Here is a 16156-nt window from a genome sequence, read left to right on the forward strand (position 1 = left end):
AGACAGTCACACAGATAAAAGAAGAAAAGTCCCATCGTGCATGCCCGGCTCACAGTCCAGTGCCCTCCAATAACTAGTCATTCTTATCATTCTTCCATCTGGGAGAGTGCAGGGAACGGATGAAGGAACTGAAATAATGATTACTGGGTTTGTATAATAACTTGTTACATTGTGGAAGCATTTTTTGTTATTGGCAATTTAGGAGGGGTTACAAATCAGAGGAGCCTCAGAAGAGAACAGGATTCCCAGATGCAAGAAGTTCAATTTCCACAGACAACAGTCAGGTGGAGCCAACATCAACCTTAAGAAATGAATGTAATAGAAAATGTAACTCTAAAGAGTACAGTAAATACTGCCAGCATCCGAAACAAAATAAGGTACCTTACAAGAATGAGCATCTTGATGTGTTAAAGGGACGACATCATGAAGAGGAGGAGGATAAACAACTAGAATCTCTTGACCTGTACTGCACGACCTACAGCATCAATCAGGCTTAATAAGATACAAGACACATACCGATAATGCGACACGTATGTAAATAAAAGCTTATAAAAGAAACATGATTGTAAAACCAATGGAAGAAGCTGTTCCAAAAGACCTCCAAGCAATAAGAAATCAGAAAAAGAGTGAAGGAGAGAAAAGTGGGCCTATGAGTCATCTGAACCTCCGTTACACTCAGAACCTCCAAGCTTGTTTGCACAGCCACAGTGCTCAAGCTATTAAGGAAGGTTATGAGGGAACCTGACAGTCAGAGACATTGCAAGCATGCCCAGCAAAGGAATCCCCACTTGTGCCACTGGTCCTCACTGACGTCTGATGAAAGGAACAAGATACAACCTCCTTTTACTGTATCTCCATTCATATTCCCTCTCTTCCATCTTACTTTCCAACCTCAACTAACAATTGATTCATAGTGCATCTGCAAGGTTTTCCTCCTGTTACACCATTCACACCTTTTTTACTCTCAATTTCCATTTCAGTGCTGAATGACCCCATAGGTCCCAGTGCTTGGCCTTGGGCCTAAATCCTATATTCTATTCTGTTCTGTTTAAAGGAAAGAATCAACAACAGAGTGACAGAAAACTTAAGACATGAACACCCAGGCCAAAGCCAGGTACAATAAAGACTTCATACTCAACAGTAAGTACAGAACTCAACGACAAGCAAAGAAATTTTTATCTCTTCTTCCCACAGAGGACCCATGACAAAGAAGTAGTAAGCCCTAATCCCTATGCAAAGATCACCAAAAGGTGATAAAGGCAAGGAAGTCTAAAATCAGACTCCAAGTCCCAGGGACCAGCCCCTTGGATCATATGACCTTCGCTTGGGCTAACAACAGGGGCATTCAAGGCTCCAACCCTGCTTACAGCACCAGCAACATCACAAGCACAGAAACAGCTAGAATCATGGAACCTCTACAGATACTATTTGGGAACAGCTATTGGTCAGGATCGTGATGGACATTTTCAAGGTGGAGGTATCCTGATAAAGAGAGACCCAGATGACCACGCCCTGGCATGAAACGGAAAAAAACCGCATGGAAGGAATGACCATGGAAGTAATTGTCACGTGCAAGGTGGGATCCCCATTGGGAACCATAAGAAAACAGACTTCTCACATCATGTCAATTGGACAGCATGGTCCCACATCACTGTTGACATCAAAGGGGCCAGGTCAAACTTCACCAAGTAGCAATGTAGGTCGAAAGGTTGATACAGGGACAGCAAAAGGCAGTGAGCACCTCCACAACAACTCTCTCAAAAGAAGTCTAAATAAGAGCAACAAATTGATTCCCATAGAGATGTAGGTCCAAAGAACGAAGCCAGAAGCCACGGAAGAAAGGGTCCTGTAAACAAACAGCAGAAAGGACTGAGTACAGGTGAGGGCAGGCTTGGCAAAGAAGCGACCAGCCACCATCGACTGGCGGCAAAAAAGCGACCAGACACCATCAAATGGAATGACATTTCCAGGAGATTTCCCTCAGACCTCAGTCAGAGTTATATTTGACTTCGTTCTTTAACCTTATATAAAAATTAATAGTCCTCATCTGGGCAGAGATACTCAAAGTAATGAAAATCGATATCTACAACTGATTATCATATTTAATCATGGTGTTTCGAATTCTATGGTATATCATTCTATCGGCTTCATTTGTACTTAAGATGGTATTTCTAGATCCAAATATTTGGTTGTCAAAACTAAATAGTTGCCGTACCAAATTTGCCTTGAGCCTGCACTCAGGATGTACAATTTTTATTAACAATCTCCATCAGTCAAAACCCGAATCTTTTCTGGAAGAAGAGTGATTTTGAAGTTCGCCATTAAGTTCCCTGCTACCAGAAAATTTTGTGAACTACTCAGACCACAGATTACATTTCCGGACACGGAACCAACAAAATCTGTAGAACCACACAGCAGCTGCCACCACCAAAAATATTAGCCATTATGTACCATACCAGACAGAAAGGTTGATCTTTAGCCCAGAGATTTTTAGGCCCAACTTTGGAACTATTCATGTTACGTAAAACTACTTGAATTTAAAGTATTCTCACCTTGTCATTGATCATCTCCTTGTGCATTTTCTCATGAGCTGAAAAAGGCACCTACTCAAACAGCTCAGCAAGTTCTTTACTCAAGAGGTAAAGTCTCTTTACGACACCAACCTAAAATAAAAAGAAATGTAAAACGTCAGCACAAGACCAATTAAGGAATCTTCACACTGATGGATTTCAAACTATTAAAAGGGACTGGCACCAATAAAATTCCATTGCACCCTATCACAATCCTAAAAATACTACATTTGTATTGTTTATCTCTCTCTCTCTCTCTCTCTCTCTCTCTCTCTCTACATTATAATATATATATATATATATATATATATATATATATATATATATATATATATATATATATATATATATATATATATATATATATATATATATATATATATATATATATATTGTGTGTGTGTTTGGTGATAGTTATGTGCATTTTAAATTAACTTGAAACAACTACATGATCCAAAATCCAGGTCTACATACATCAGTTATGGTTTGAGTGTTATTATTACTTACATTAATGTCCTTAGTTTACTTCATTTCAAATTATAGTAATTACACTGCCTCTTGCATTTCCACTGATGTGTTCCTTCTAAATATATATATTTAATATTCTAATTCGACTGTTGTCTCTCTTAGGCCATAATCTCTCAAGGGTCTTCTTCTCCCTGTTGATTTTCTTGTCACCTTTCCCAATTCTTTTTTTTTTTTTACCCCTTAAAGTATTTTGTCTCCTTCCTTCCTACATCATCATTCTCTAAAAGGTTAAATCACCCTGTCCTTGGATGTCTTAATCAAGCGAAATTTACGGGCCAGAAAGAGAGAAGAGAGAAAACGACCCCTGGCTCATGAGAGCACTTGACCCAACCTTGGACGTATTTAAGGACAACTAAATAAAAACGCGAGGAGAAAACGCACACACAAGTTCTCTCTCTCTCTCGTTATCTGTGCAGTTTTCCACTCACCCCACCCCACCCAAACCCCTGCCAAACCCCACCCACACAAGGAGCGTGAGCGCGCCCAAGGTAAACACGACGAAGAAGAAGACTCGAAAGAATTTTAGTCACAAACGGGTTCCTCTCCATCTTCTTCCAAAAATGTCCAGGAGCTTAAGGCAGCTATGTCCAACAGGGATTACAGTGTTTTATTAAGTATATTTGCTGCATGGCTGGCTATGGATAATGGTGTTTTGATTGATGGTGATGATACGGGGATTTGTGAGAAACATCGCGGAGATGAAGGTGGAAAAACTTGGAGGAAGATCATTCGGATAATAATAATAATAATAATAATAATAATAATAATAATAATAATAATAATAATAATAAGCAAGACTATAATGCAATACCAATAAAGCAATGTTTCTAAAATATGAAGTTTTTCTACTCACATACTAATAAATACGAGTTTGCATGGATACCCAACTATATCCATCTATGAAAAATATATATGTGTGTATGTATGTAAACTTAAGTCTATCCAGAAATATTTTTTCTAATTACCAATTTCCGATACCATTTAAAATTCTGACAAAGCAAAATTTTGCATATACACATAAACACGCACGCATGCATACACACACACACGCACAGAAAAACCAGTGGTAGACTGAAGGGAAATCAGTGAAATCTCCGTTCGAAAATAAAGATTTGTGCAGAAATTCAACAATAAAGATTTGCACAGAAACTAGACAATAAAGACTTAACATCGAAACTGCAGATTCCGTCGAGTTGGAATACATCGCCAGAGGTAACTGATCAATTGGAACAAGGTAACTGATCAATTGAAACTCACCGTTTCCCCGTGTAACTCTGATTATACAAGGTTTTCATGCTTTGTGGGTTTGGCCGAATGCACGCCCAGGGAGTTTCGGAAAATGCTGTTGCTCAACCTTCGATTACCTTATTGCAACGCCTGGGTTTTCAAATGTTGCTTACGTTTACTTGGTCTTAAAAGAGCAACAAGAAAGGTGTCGTCCCCCCCCGACGCCAACCCCATTTTGGCATTTTTACAATTTTTTCAGTTATCTGCATCGACGGTGACTTTATCATTTGTCTTTGTGTTTCAGCTAAGTACCAAGCGTCTCTCTCTCACCATATATCTTGGATGGTGGGAGAGACAGATTTGATGCTTTGCTGAAACAAGAAGTCAGTGATAAAATCACCATCGATGCAAATAATTTAAAAAAACTGAAAAAAATGCATATTCGACACTTTGCCAAATAAATGAACGATGTACTCAGCAAGAATTTATCTGATAAACCGTAAAATACTACTGTCAAGCATTACAAGAAAGGATCTTCGTCTTTGTATTACGAAAAAAAAAATCAAGCAGAACTATCCTCAATCGCGCGACGTGTCAAAGAGTCAAGGATGCATTAGTTTAAAGAGAAACTATGATGCCACTGAAGTCAGGAGAAGTATGGGGGAAGGGTAGGGGAGAAAGGGGGGGTTGTCCACTGGGAGTGGGTGCTAAATATAGGCACAGAACCATCCGTCGCCTTCATAACGGTTCGAACAAAGCACGCCTACGTCTCTCGCCATTAACGGAGGAAATTAACGGATTGCATTCCTGAAATGAAGCCTCCCGTTGTCATGAAAGTCTTAGGGCGTGTTTCATTGGGTCGGGTGGGCTTCCCCTGATGGTGAGTTACGCTAACATTGGTGTTTTCATTAGTTTTTTCTCTTTATTTTCATTGGCGTTTTCATTCGTTTTCTCTTTATTTTCAATGGCGTTTTCCTTCGTTTTCTCATTATTTCCGTTGTCGTTTTCATTCGTTTTCTCCTTATTTTCAGTGGCATTTTCATTCGTTTTATCTTTATTTTCAATGGCGTTTTCATTCGTTTTCTCTCTATTTTCGTTGGCGTTTTCATTCACTTTCTCTTTATTTTCAATCTCGTATCTCTCTCTCTCTCTCTCTCTCTCTCTCTCTCTCTCTCTCTCTCTCTCTCTCTCTCTCTCTCTCTCTCTCTCTGTCGTTGCAAACGTTGCTACAATATCAGTATTGGTCTACAGCTGAGCCTCATAGCATGCACAGTGATGTAAATTAACAAAAATACTAGCAAAATATTCTAAAATATTTTATTTTTCCTTGATCAAAATTTCCTGCTACATAAAATGCACTGTGAATGTATATACATATAAATACATACATATAAACATACAGTAAATAGGTAATGAACTTCCTATATGACATCTAAATTTTACACCCACTTTGGACGGAATTGGTACACCAGTTGATATCCTTTCTGCCCTCTCGTATCACTTCATCCACAAAGATTTCAAATCGCCACAGAAATATGACACTCTTTTCTCTCTCGCCTTTATATAAAAAAAAGCAGAAATTTATATATATATATATATATATATATATATATATATATATATATATATATATATATATATATATATATATATATATATATATATATATATATATATATATATATAAATATAAATATAAATATACACAAATAAATGTATATATATTTATATATATGTATATATATTTATATATATATATATATATATATATATATATATATATATATATATATATATATATATATATATATATATATATATATATATATATATATTATATATACACTCATAATTAAAAACCTGCACTTATAACCAGACATGACAAGAACGCCTTCTGTTTAGCATTCGCAACGGCGAATCATTCTTTCAGTTTATGAGATCCTTTAGTGTATCTGAGGAAAACATTACCCAGCTGTGTTTTGTCTCCTCAAACGTAAATCTTCATTTCACGTTGAATACCCTACTGATATCCACGCTGTGCTACGAAGGCCACGGCCATTAAGGGAATTCAGTCTTTTATCTGTAATCAGAAACTGTTTGCTCTATTCAGTTTGTAAACAACGTGGACGTGTGGTCTTCGAGGAGGGTCTGCAACCCTGGTAAAAGACAAAAAGGGGCGAAAGGGAGAGTGAGGGAGAACTGTTAAAGAGATGGATAAAAGGAAGGAAGGGAGATAAGAATGGAAAAGGTGCTGGAAGTGAAATAAAGGAAGGTTGAAGTCAGGGTATGGGAAATCTGACTAGATATATAGTGTGGCTGTTGACATTCACCACCCATGCCAGAATGTATACAATAGATACAAAAATGAAACTGAGATGGGTGTACGATTTATCCGCTAATGGATCATCTGTGATTTACCTCTGTTCCCTGAAGAGGGTATTAATTAAGGATGGAAATGACGAAGCAAAGAGAATGATGATACAGGAAAGGGGAGACGAAAATGAACCTGTACCTGGGTATTTATTTGGATTTACATCTCATTGCTAATTGACTAATAGACAATTACCTGAAATAAGTTAACTGCATGGCAGTAATCGAAATATAACGATGATTTTTTTTATAGTTTAACCAGACCAGGAAAGAAAAAATCACATCACTCCTGGTAGCAGTCCTACAGAAAATAGTAATTAAATGATAAAAAAAAAATAATTGCCCGTAATGCTGCTACATTCACCTTTCTAAAAACAGAATAGTAATAAAAAACGGCAATTATTGGAAAAGAACTCAAAACTTCTCCTCGTATCAAGGAAACGACGAAAACCTCGGAACAAAAACCAATGCCAATGAAAAAAAAAAAAAAAAAAAAATCCTTCATGCCACATGTCAATATCTAAAGGATTCCTGCGTAAAGAATCCTGCTAGACAAGGACAATTATCAACCAGCGCGGACAAGGTGGTCCTCCATGATAGGATCTTCCAAATAGAATTTCTTCAAGGGCAACAGAACGTCGGATTGGTCATTGATCAAGCTGAGAACAATAAGCTGAAAACACGTTTTCTGTCAATGGAAGGCTATGGACTTCCTACTTGATTTCAGATAATATTTTTTATAGATTTTTCCTCAGTGTTCTAACTTCCTGAAGACTAGTGAAATAGTATTGTGAGTAAGGGGTTTAATTGGATTCAACTCATATCGCTTTCACAAAGTGACGACGATATTCAAAATTTAGGCCAAAGGCCAAGCGCTGGGACCTATGAGGTCATTCAGCGCTGAAAGGGAAATTCAGCGCAAAAAGATTTCAAAGATGTAACAGGAGGAAAACTACGCAGTTGAGCTATGAGACAATTATTGTTAGGAGGGGGTGGAAAGTAAGATGGAAGCGAATATGAACGGAAGTACAGTTGAAGGAATGAAAGGGGTTGCAGCTAGGGGCCGAAGGGACACTGCAAATAATGCCTACAGTGCATTACGTGAGGTGCACTGACGGCGCTACCCCCTACGGGGAAATTTTTAAAAAATTTATATTACTTCCACTCTTATTATTATCATTACTCTTCCTATTATCCCATATCCACAGCAATATCATGCGAAGCTCACTGACTGGGCCTTTTTTTGCTCCATTTTCAATCTTGGTGGTCTCATTACACGAAATAAATAATAATAATAATAATAATAATAATAATAATAATAATAATAATAATAATAATAATAATAATAATAATAATAACAGAAAGTTGGCATGACACAGAAAATTTTGTGCACATCTTTCTAGCTTAACCTAAAACTGCCAGCAAAAATTTCAAGTCCCGTTACACACTTGTGAGTAAATTCATATGAAAATGTACTGTAGAATGTTCAATTGGAGAATCCATAGAAAACAGTGTTTAGATTCACAAAAGGAACAATGTGGCCAAACCAGAACAGTGACTGGCTGTACTGAAGGCACTGTTTACATGACAGTAGTACTGGGGAACTCCTTTTTCACCCGGCACGTTATTTGTTTCGGAGGCCTGCAAAGGGTTGAGTGGCCAAAATAATGACGTCCCAGCCACGTGTGAAATTATTTCCACTTTGCCTGGTTCCACTGTAGACGCGTAAATAATCATTGCTTTGGTAATACTGAAGCTTCACTGTAGTGTTTCACTTCACAGGTCTTTCGAATCTTTTGTCCTCATTGTGAAATAAAAAGTCTCCAGTATTAAAGGTCAGCAAAAGTATACAAGCTAACAGTTCTCTCTCTCTCTCTCTCTCTCTCTCTCTCTCTCTCTCTCTCTCTCTCTCTCTCTCATGGTCAGCATCATTACACCATTCCCAGTTTAAAATCATCAGACGTATCCATCACCCAAAATGTAAAGAGACCACTGATATTTGACCAACAGCGCCTGTAAAACTCAGACATCTCTGTATATTAAATTCAGTAAAAAAAAATTAAATGTGTCATTTCCAATTAATCCCCCATTCTTATCTGCAACTGAATTCATAAAGTTATTCTATGTTAAAGTTTTGTTTTGACTGACTTCGTAAAAAGTTATTCTATGTTAAAGTTTTTCTGTGTTATGATTTCAATACCTAACCTCCCCTCTCATTTCCACTAACCTAGCACCCATACTCACCAACTCTCACCCCCAACCCACTTTTTCTTTTTATTTTGCTTTCTCACTCCTTTTCAGCAAACATTGTTGGGCCCCAAGGACAGATTTTATCAGGCTTAAAGAAGATAAAAACTGAAGATCAAAATCATAATGACAAACATCTGGAGTAGGGAACAATACCACATGATTACAAAGTGAAGCTAAATTTACTTATTCTTTTGAAATGAAAAAAAAAAAACTTTCAAGAAAAAAAATACGCCGAGTTTCTTCGGCGCGATCGAGTTTTTCTTGTACAACGTATAATGCTGAATGAAACTCAGCCACGGTCCATGAACTCTCAGCCGCGGGCTATAAAACTTTGAGCCACAGCCCGGTGGTGGCCTGTGTTGTTGGCACCTATAGCGGTACCAGATGCACGATCATGGCTTACTGTAACCTTAAAACAAAAACTACTAAGGCTAGAGGGCTGCAATTTGGGATGTTTGATGACTGGACGGTGGATGATCAACATACCAATCTGCAGCCCCCTAGCCTCTGTAGTTTTTAAGATCTGAGGGCGGACAGAAAAAGTGAGGAAGGACAGACAAATAGCCCTCTCAATAGTTTTCTTTTGCAGAAAACTACAAGTCAGCACCACAAAAATCACAACTAACCAATTCTTTTCACGTAACAACAGACTGGAATGACAAAGGCCGTTCGTCGACGGTCCTCTGGCGGTCAACGGTGTCCTAAAAACTTCCTCTTCGGGACATTTACGAGGAGAGACACAATGCTCGCCACTATCTCCTCCTCCGTCTTCAGGAATCAGCGACCTTGACCCACTGACGTTCTTACACCAAGAGGTCCTGAACCTCTATGAGCTGGACGAAAAGTTACTGAACAAATGGTGACCTATGTGGTCCTGTGCGTTTAGATTTTTGCAATAAAAACTAGGTAATTGACTTGCCGCAACGTTGTCCTTGACGAGGAAGGGTTTTTTTTTTTGTCTGTATTGAGTCTTACAAATGCCTAATGAAAGTTATCTACCATAGTCTCATTTGGTCATCTCCTTGTTTCTCTTTCCTCTGTTCTCGGTTTTGCAAAGTCCATAACTGTTGGCAAAATATAAGAGCTTTAGAGAGATATATTACAAGAATAAAGAAAGAGAATATTTAAGGTTAGATTTTGTTCTCACAGTTAACGGTTCTTCAAAATAATTACTCCCACGACACAGCGCAGAACTTCATTACCATCAGCCATTATTCCTGCCTGCGTGTTTATTCTGTGATTCATTTTACTTCCCTTCCTAAATGCTTCTCAGATCAGCCCTTCTTTTTCTCTCGAACTCTCTTACTGTTTACCCTCCCCATCTCTAATTGACTGCCATTCCCATCCAACTGTACAAATGCACGATCCATCTTATTTTTTCATTTAAAAAATTTTTCATTTTATCGCACTTCCACTTGATGTTTTTATTCCTCCCTCACTCATCCCCTGACCCCATCCTTCAGTTTTCTCTACACCTCATGAACTCCTCCCACTCAGGTGTCATTATTCGCCACTGATCATTTTTCATCCATCTTCTCGTATGGCATTCTTACTTCTTACTGAATTCATTTGTCACTTCTATTTTTACCACGTTTTGATCCCTCTTGTCCGGCTGAAAGTAACTTTCTAAAAAATTTCCCCTGTTGCCTCGACAAAACAATGATCAGTTATATCTCCAGTCATTCCTCTTCTCTCCATTTAGTAATCAACTTCATTCTACCCTTCATTAAAACAAAACCCAATAAAAATTTTTCCTGACCATTTTCTCTTTCCAATTACACGTGTGAATCCTCTCCTAGGAAACCTTCTTTTCCTTACAAACAAAACTAACAAACGATTCTCTGAACACACTTTCATATGCACACCATATCTGCCAACTAAACACTTCGGTTCTTTGTTACCTGCCATTGCATTTAGATCACCCAACACACCCATTCTTTTTCATTCTCCAAACCCTGCTATGCATAGAATCAGCTTTCCTCACCTGTTTTTCTCACTTATTTCCTATTCTGGAACTCACAGACTCACTGTCCCAATTTTGTCTCCCCTCACTCTCAATTTCATTAATGGAGAGAGCTTAATATACGTGTGTGTGTGTGTGTGTGTGTGTGTGTGTATATATATATAATATATATATATATATATATATATATATATATATATATATATATATATATATATATATATTATATATATATATATATATGACTTGAAAATAAAGTCGAAACCGGTCAGGACCCACACCTCGTCTCTTATTTTTCACCTGTGATAATGTGTGATAAATGAATCACGTACAAAAGTTATTATAATCATCATATACATATATATGGCTATATATATATATATATATAGACAATATATGTATATATAAATAATATACATATATACATATATATGTATGTATATATAATACATATATATACATTTTATGTGTTGCTACTACTCACAAGTTGGCTTAACCAGGAATTTTACCAACTAAACCTAACACCAGACATCTTGAAGCAAAATCATCCAGAGACAGAAGAAGAAGACGAAAAAAGAAGAAGAAGAAACAACTTCGAGACAACAACCGCTGATCAATTTTGATGTGTTTACCTTTCGCCCATTCTATTTCCTTCAGGTAAACAGCAACTCCACCTATGCTGGAGTGGATGCAGCAACACTCTCGTCTCGCAAGGCCATTCCAAACTCGTCAGGCGGCAGCATCTTTCCCCATCTGCGTCCTGTCTTCAACCTCCCAAGAGTTGAAAGGAGGCAACACTTTCGATGCAAAGACTGTCTGTGTGTGTGCGTGTGTGTGTGTGTCTCTGGCTGTCTGTTTGATAGTCTCTGTCTATTCTCTCTCCCGGCCGGCTTCATAAAAAATAAATAAGCACAGAGAGAGAGAGAGAGAGAGAGAGAGAGAGAGAGAGAGAGAGAGAGAGAGAGAGAGAGAGAGAGAGAGAGAGGTCGTACTCGAGTGTTGATTACCATATTAAATCAGCGACTTTACACTCTGAGGATTTAGGGGTGAGTGTATTTTTAAACTTTCGCGTACGTTTGTATATTCGCAAATGACTAAATAAAATTATATACATATACTGTGTAAGTGTGTGTATACTAATTTATATATATATGTATATTATATATATATATATATATATATATATATATATATATATATATATATATATATATATAAATATATATAGTATATTGTATATATATACTGTATATATATAATATAGATATATATATATATATATATATATATATATATATATATATATATATATATATATATAGTATATTGTGTATATATATATATATATATATATATATATATTATATTATATATATATATACATATATATATATATATATATATATATATATATATATATATATATATATATATAAACTTTTATTCGATGTCTTTGCCAACGTATGCAATGTTCAAGTGGGGAATTATCCATATGTCTGTTAGAAGTACATTCCTTTTAGTATAAACACTATCGAATTTTACTGTTAATGTTACACGGATTTGTGAGCAATTCATCATTCCTGTAACCTACTGTTTTATTTCAACTGTCAAAGTGGGTTTCTTTTTCTTTTCATTATAATATTATATGTAGTTGCTTCATCAGCTCACTACCCGTTATCTTAATTAAATGATTTGGCTGTTGTCTAAATAGAAAATCGCTTTTCTATCTCTGGTTGGAATAAATTTCGACAACTCTCACAATACATATAGATACACATGCTACATACACACATAATAAATACATACATACACACATCCATGAATACACAAGCTACAAACGTACATACATACACAGGCTACATACAAACATACATATTTTATATTTAACAGTCAGCCGTTTGTTCTAACAGAGAATGGCTTTACAGAAAAATGAAATCAATAGCCACTGTCACAGACAGTTTTTCACTGCTGAATTTCGGAACATCTATTTACCTATCTACCTATCCACACCAACATGTATGTATGCGTTTGTGTCTGTGTATATTCGTTAACCAGAACACCATACTGCCCTAAAATGGAAAACTGCAATATCTGCAAAATTTTCGAAATTGAGATATGCTATCTATTGGGCTCGTGAAACATAATACACAAGTTACTGCAGTTTCAGAATGATTCTTCAGTGCTTTATTTAGGGGTCCCATTTGCAGTATCTGCAAAATCAGCAGTGAGGCAAGGGAGTATCTACCATTTATCTCAGTTTTGTATTTTCGCAGGTACTGCAGTCTTCCATTTGAGGGCAGTATGGTGTTCTGGTTAACGAATATACACAGACACAAATGCATACACACATGCTGGTGTGGATAGGTACATAGGTAAGTAGATGTTCCAAAACTCAGCAGTCAAAAGCTGTCTGTGATAGCGCACTCTGCAGACCAACGTCCTTGAGAAGAACCTCGAGGAACGGCTGCGGCAGTTCCAAAGGGCAACAGTGCCACCAGGACGCCGTGCCTAGGATTGCCAAGCAGAGCCTAGCACGTACGAGACTCGAATTGCCGACCCGGCCAACAACCAGGTCATCATCACCACCACCACTGCGATAAAAAAACAAGGGAGGGGGGTCAGGAGGTGACTGGCGACCTCCTCCTCCTCCTCCTGCCTTTTAAGACAGGAAATGTACAGGACGTGCGGTGAGCTCTATCTTTTATCTTGGGGTCCTTTTAATTTCTTTTTTTTTTTTGTATGTCGAAGGATACTTTTTGTCATATGAAGGATTTCATGCGTTATGTGTAATGGTCTCATTCCTAATGGTCGGGTGGTATATGACTAAAATGAGGAGAATTTATTAACGACGGGATTGAAACTTTCGAGGGATGTGCTTTGAATAGCTTATCATATTAGAAAATAAAAAATAAATGAATCTAGGTACAAAATATATTCTGCACCATGTGCATTTTATAAGTATTTGTGTGTGTGTGTATGTGTGTATATGTGTATATATATATATAATGATTATAATCACTTTCGTACGTGATTCGTTTATCACACATTATCACAGGTGAAAAATAAGAAACAGGGTGTAGGTCCTACACCCCGTCTCTTATTTTTTAACTGTGGTAATATGTGATATACATATACATATATATGTATCTAATATATACATATATATATATGTAAATAAATAAATATATTTACATAATAAATATGTATATAAAATCTTTGTCTGTAACAATAAATGAATATACAAGATACACATAAGTTTATGGCTATGAATATACCGAGAGAGAGAGAGAGAGAGAGAGAGAGAGAGAGAGAGAGAGAGAGAGAGAGAGAGAGAGAGAGAATGTGTGTGCATATGCTAATTTCAGGTGCACCTTACTGATTAGAAGGGTATTAGCACCTGGCTGGGGCAAACAGTGAATGGGAACCGCGCATCATGGGGATACAATACTGGGCACCATGACAAATATATGGAGAGGTTAAGGTGTAAGAGGCGATCTGGGTATGTCTCGTTCGTCAGCCTTGCCAAACGTTTTTATTCACCGATTCTTAATAAGCTTTAAGCCCAATTAGTCTTGACCGGGTTCTGGGTGGCATCAGGGAGGAAGAGGTGGCCTATAAGTTGCCCTCTCTCTCTCTCTCTCTCTCTCTCCTCTTCCTCTCTCTCTCTCTCTAGGTATGTCTGCGCGTGATTATTTACCAACACAGAACTCCAAGGCAAAGAATTGAACCAAATCTCCACAATGCTAAAGAATTTACAGCTATATTCAGATCTCTCTCTCTCTCTCTCTCTCTCTCTCTCTCTCTCTCTCTCTCTCTCTCTCTCTCTCTCGATGACGTCGGAGATTAAATTTCGACTTGACCTGACGCGAGAGGGAGTGAGGGAGAGAGGATGATAGACACTTGTGTCGGGGAAATGTAAAGGCTGTTAATACGAGGGTGGTTTTTGTTGTGGAAGGAGAGTGGAACAGAAGAAGAAGAAGAAGAAGAAGAAGAAGGAGGAGGAGGAGGAGGAGGAGGAGAAGAAGACGCAGAGAAAGGGAAGGAGAGGCAAGAAGGGCAAAGGAGAGGAAAACGAGAATGGGGGAGGAGACAGGAAGGTTTGATAGGAGAGCGTGAGACGAAGGGGGGAAAACGAGAAGGGAAATGGGATGAGGGAGAACAAGAAGACCGAGAGGGTTGGGGGAAGAGAACGAAGAATGAAGACGAAAAAAAAAATAACACAAACTAGACGAGATCAACGGCATTAAGAAAAGAAAACGAAAGTGGAAGAGAAATAGGAAGGTTTAGGGGAAGGAACAGAGAGAGAGAGAGAGAGAGAAAGAGAGAGAGATACAAGGAAGAAAATACCAACTGAGTAGAAATGAGAAGAGGAAAAGACAGTAGGAATAGAAGGAATGGGAGATAAAGAGAATAATGGACAGGCATTTCATAAAGAACTGAGAGCAGACAAGAATCAGAAAAACAGGACCAAGGACGGAAAGGGAATTTGAGGTAGGATGAATAAAAAGGGGAAAAACTAAACCAGGAGAATGGGGAGGAGAAAGGTGAACCCTTAGAAGAAGAAGAAGAAGAAGAAGAAGAAGGAAAAAAATTCCCTGTGGAGGAAGCGCGTAGGTAAAAGCAAGCACTCACAATCACCTTCTTGTTTTGAGGTTAATAATGCTTGCACTGCACCTACCTTCACAACAACATCTGCTGTTGATACTGTTGCAAGCGGCATTGTGCAATACGGGGTTTTAACTTCCTGGAAGATGACCTCAAAACCCCTTTTAGTCTGCAACTTCGAATTTCCTGGGTCGAACCTGTACTTACAAAGAAGAGAAAAAATACACTGAGTATGCTTGCATGCAAGAAGGGGGCTAGAACGTGTGTGTTTTGGATATGCATGAGAGAGAGAGAGAGAGAGAGAGAGAGAGAGAGAGAGAGAGAGAGACTTATCTTAATATAGGTGTAAAATATTTTATATTATGAAGGTTTGGTTAAATTCTCTGCTTATAGTTCATTGCTACCATATATTCATCCACATCGATATACAGAGAGAGAGAGAGAGAGAGAGAGAGAGAGAGAGAGAGAGAGAGAGAGAGAGAGAGAGAGACTTGTCTTAACATGGGTGTAAATTCCATAGCACTATGAAGATTTGGTTAAATTCTCTGCTTAGAGTTCAGACACAGATCCCCAAAGAGAAAGAGAGAGAGAGAGAGAGAGAGAGAGAGAGAGAGAGAGAGAGAGAGAGAGAGAGAGAGAGAGA

At 37.7% G+C, this 16156-nt stretch overlaps 1 long non-coding RNA gene across 2 annotated transcripts in view; it reads right to left on the bottom strand.

The window, feature by feature from the left end:
• The window catches only part of LOC136840101 (uncharacterized), an 86741-nt gene that overhangs the window by 57550 nt on the left and 13035 nt on the right, over positions 1-16156 (bottom strand). The window contains exons 1-2 of one of the 2 annotated variants that reach the window (XR_010853531.1): positions 15587-15705; positions 2553-2663 (exon numbers count right to left, since the gene is read on the bottom strand). This is a non-coding gene — a long non-coding RNA (uncharacterized lncRNA). Of the gene's footprint in view, positions 1-2552; positions 2664-15586; positions 15706-16156 lie in introns of those variants that run through there. The other variant, XR_010853530.1, reaches the window with a different exon arrangement.

Source organism: Macrobrachium rosenbergii, chromosome 7 (assembly GCF_040412425.1).
Source record: "Macrobrachium rosenbergii isolate ZJJX-2024 chromosome 7, ASM4041242v1, whole genome shotgun sequence".
NCBI lineage: Eukaryota > Metazoa > Arthropoda > Malacostraca > Decapoda > Palaemonidae > Macrobrachium > Macrobrachium rosenbergii.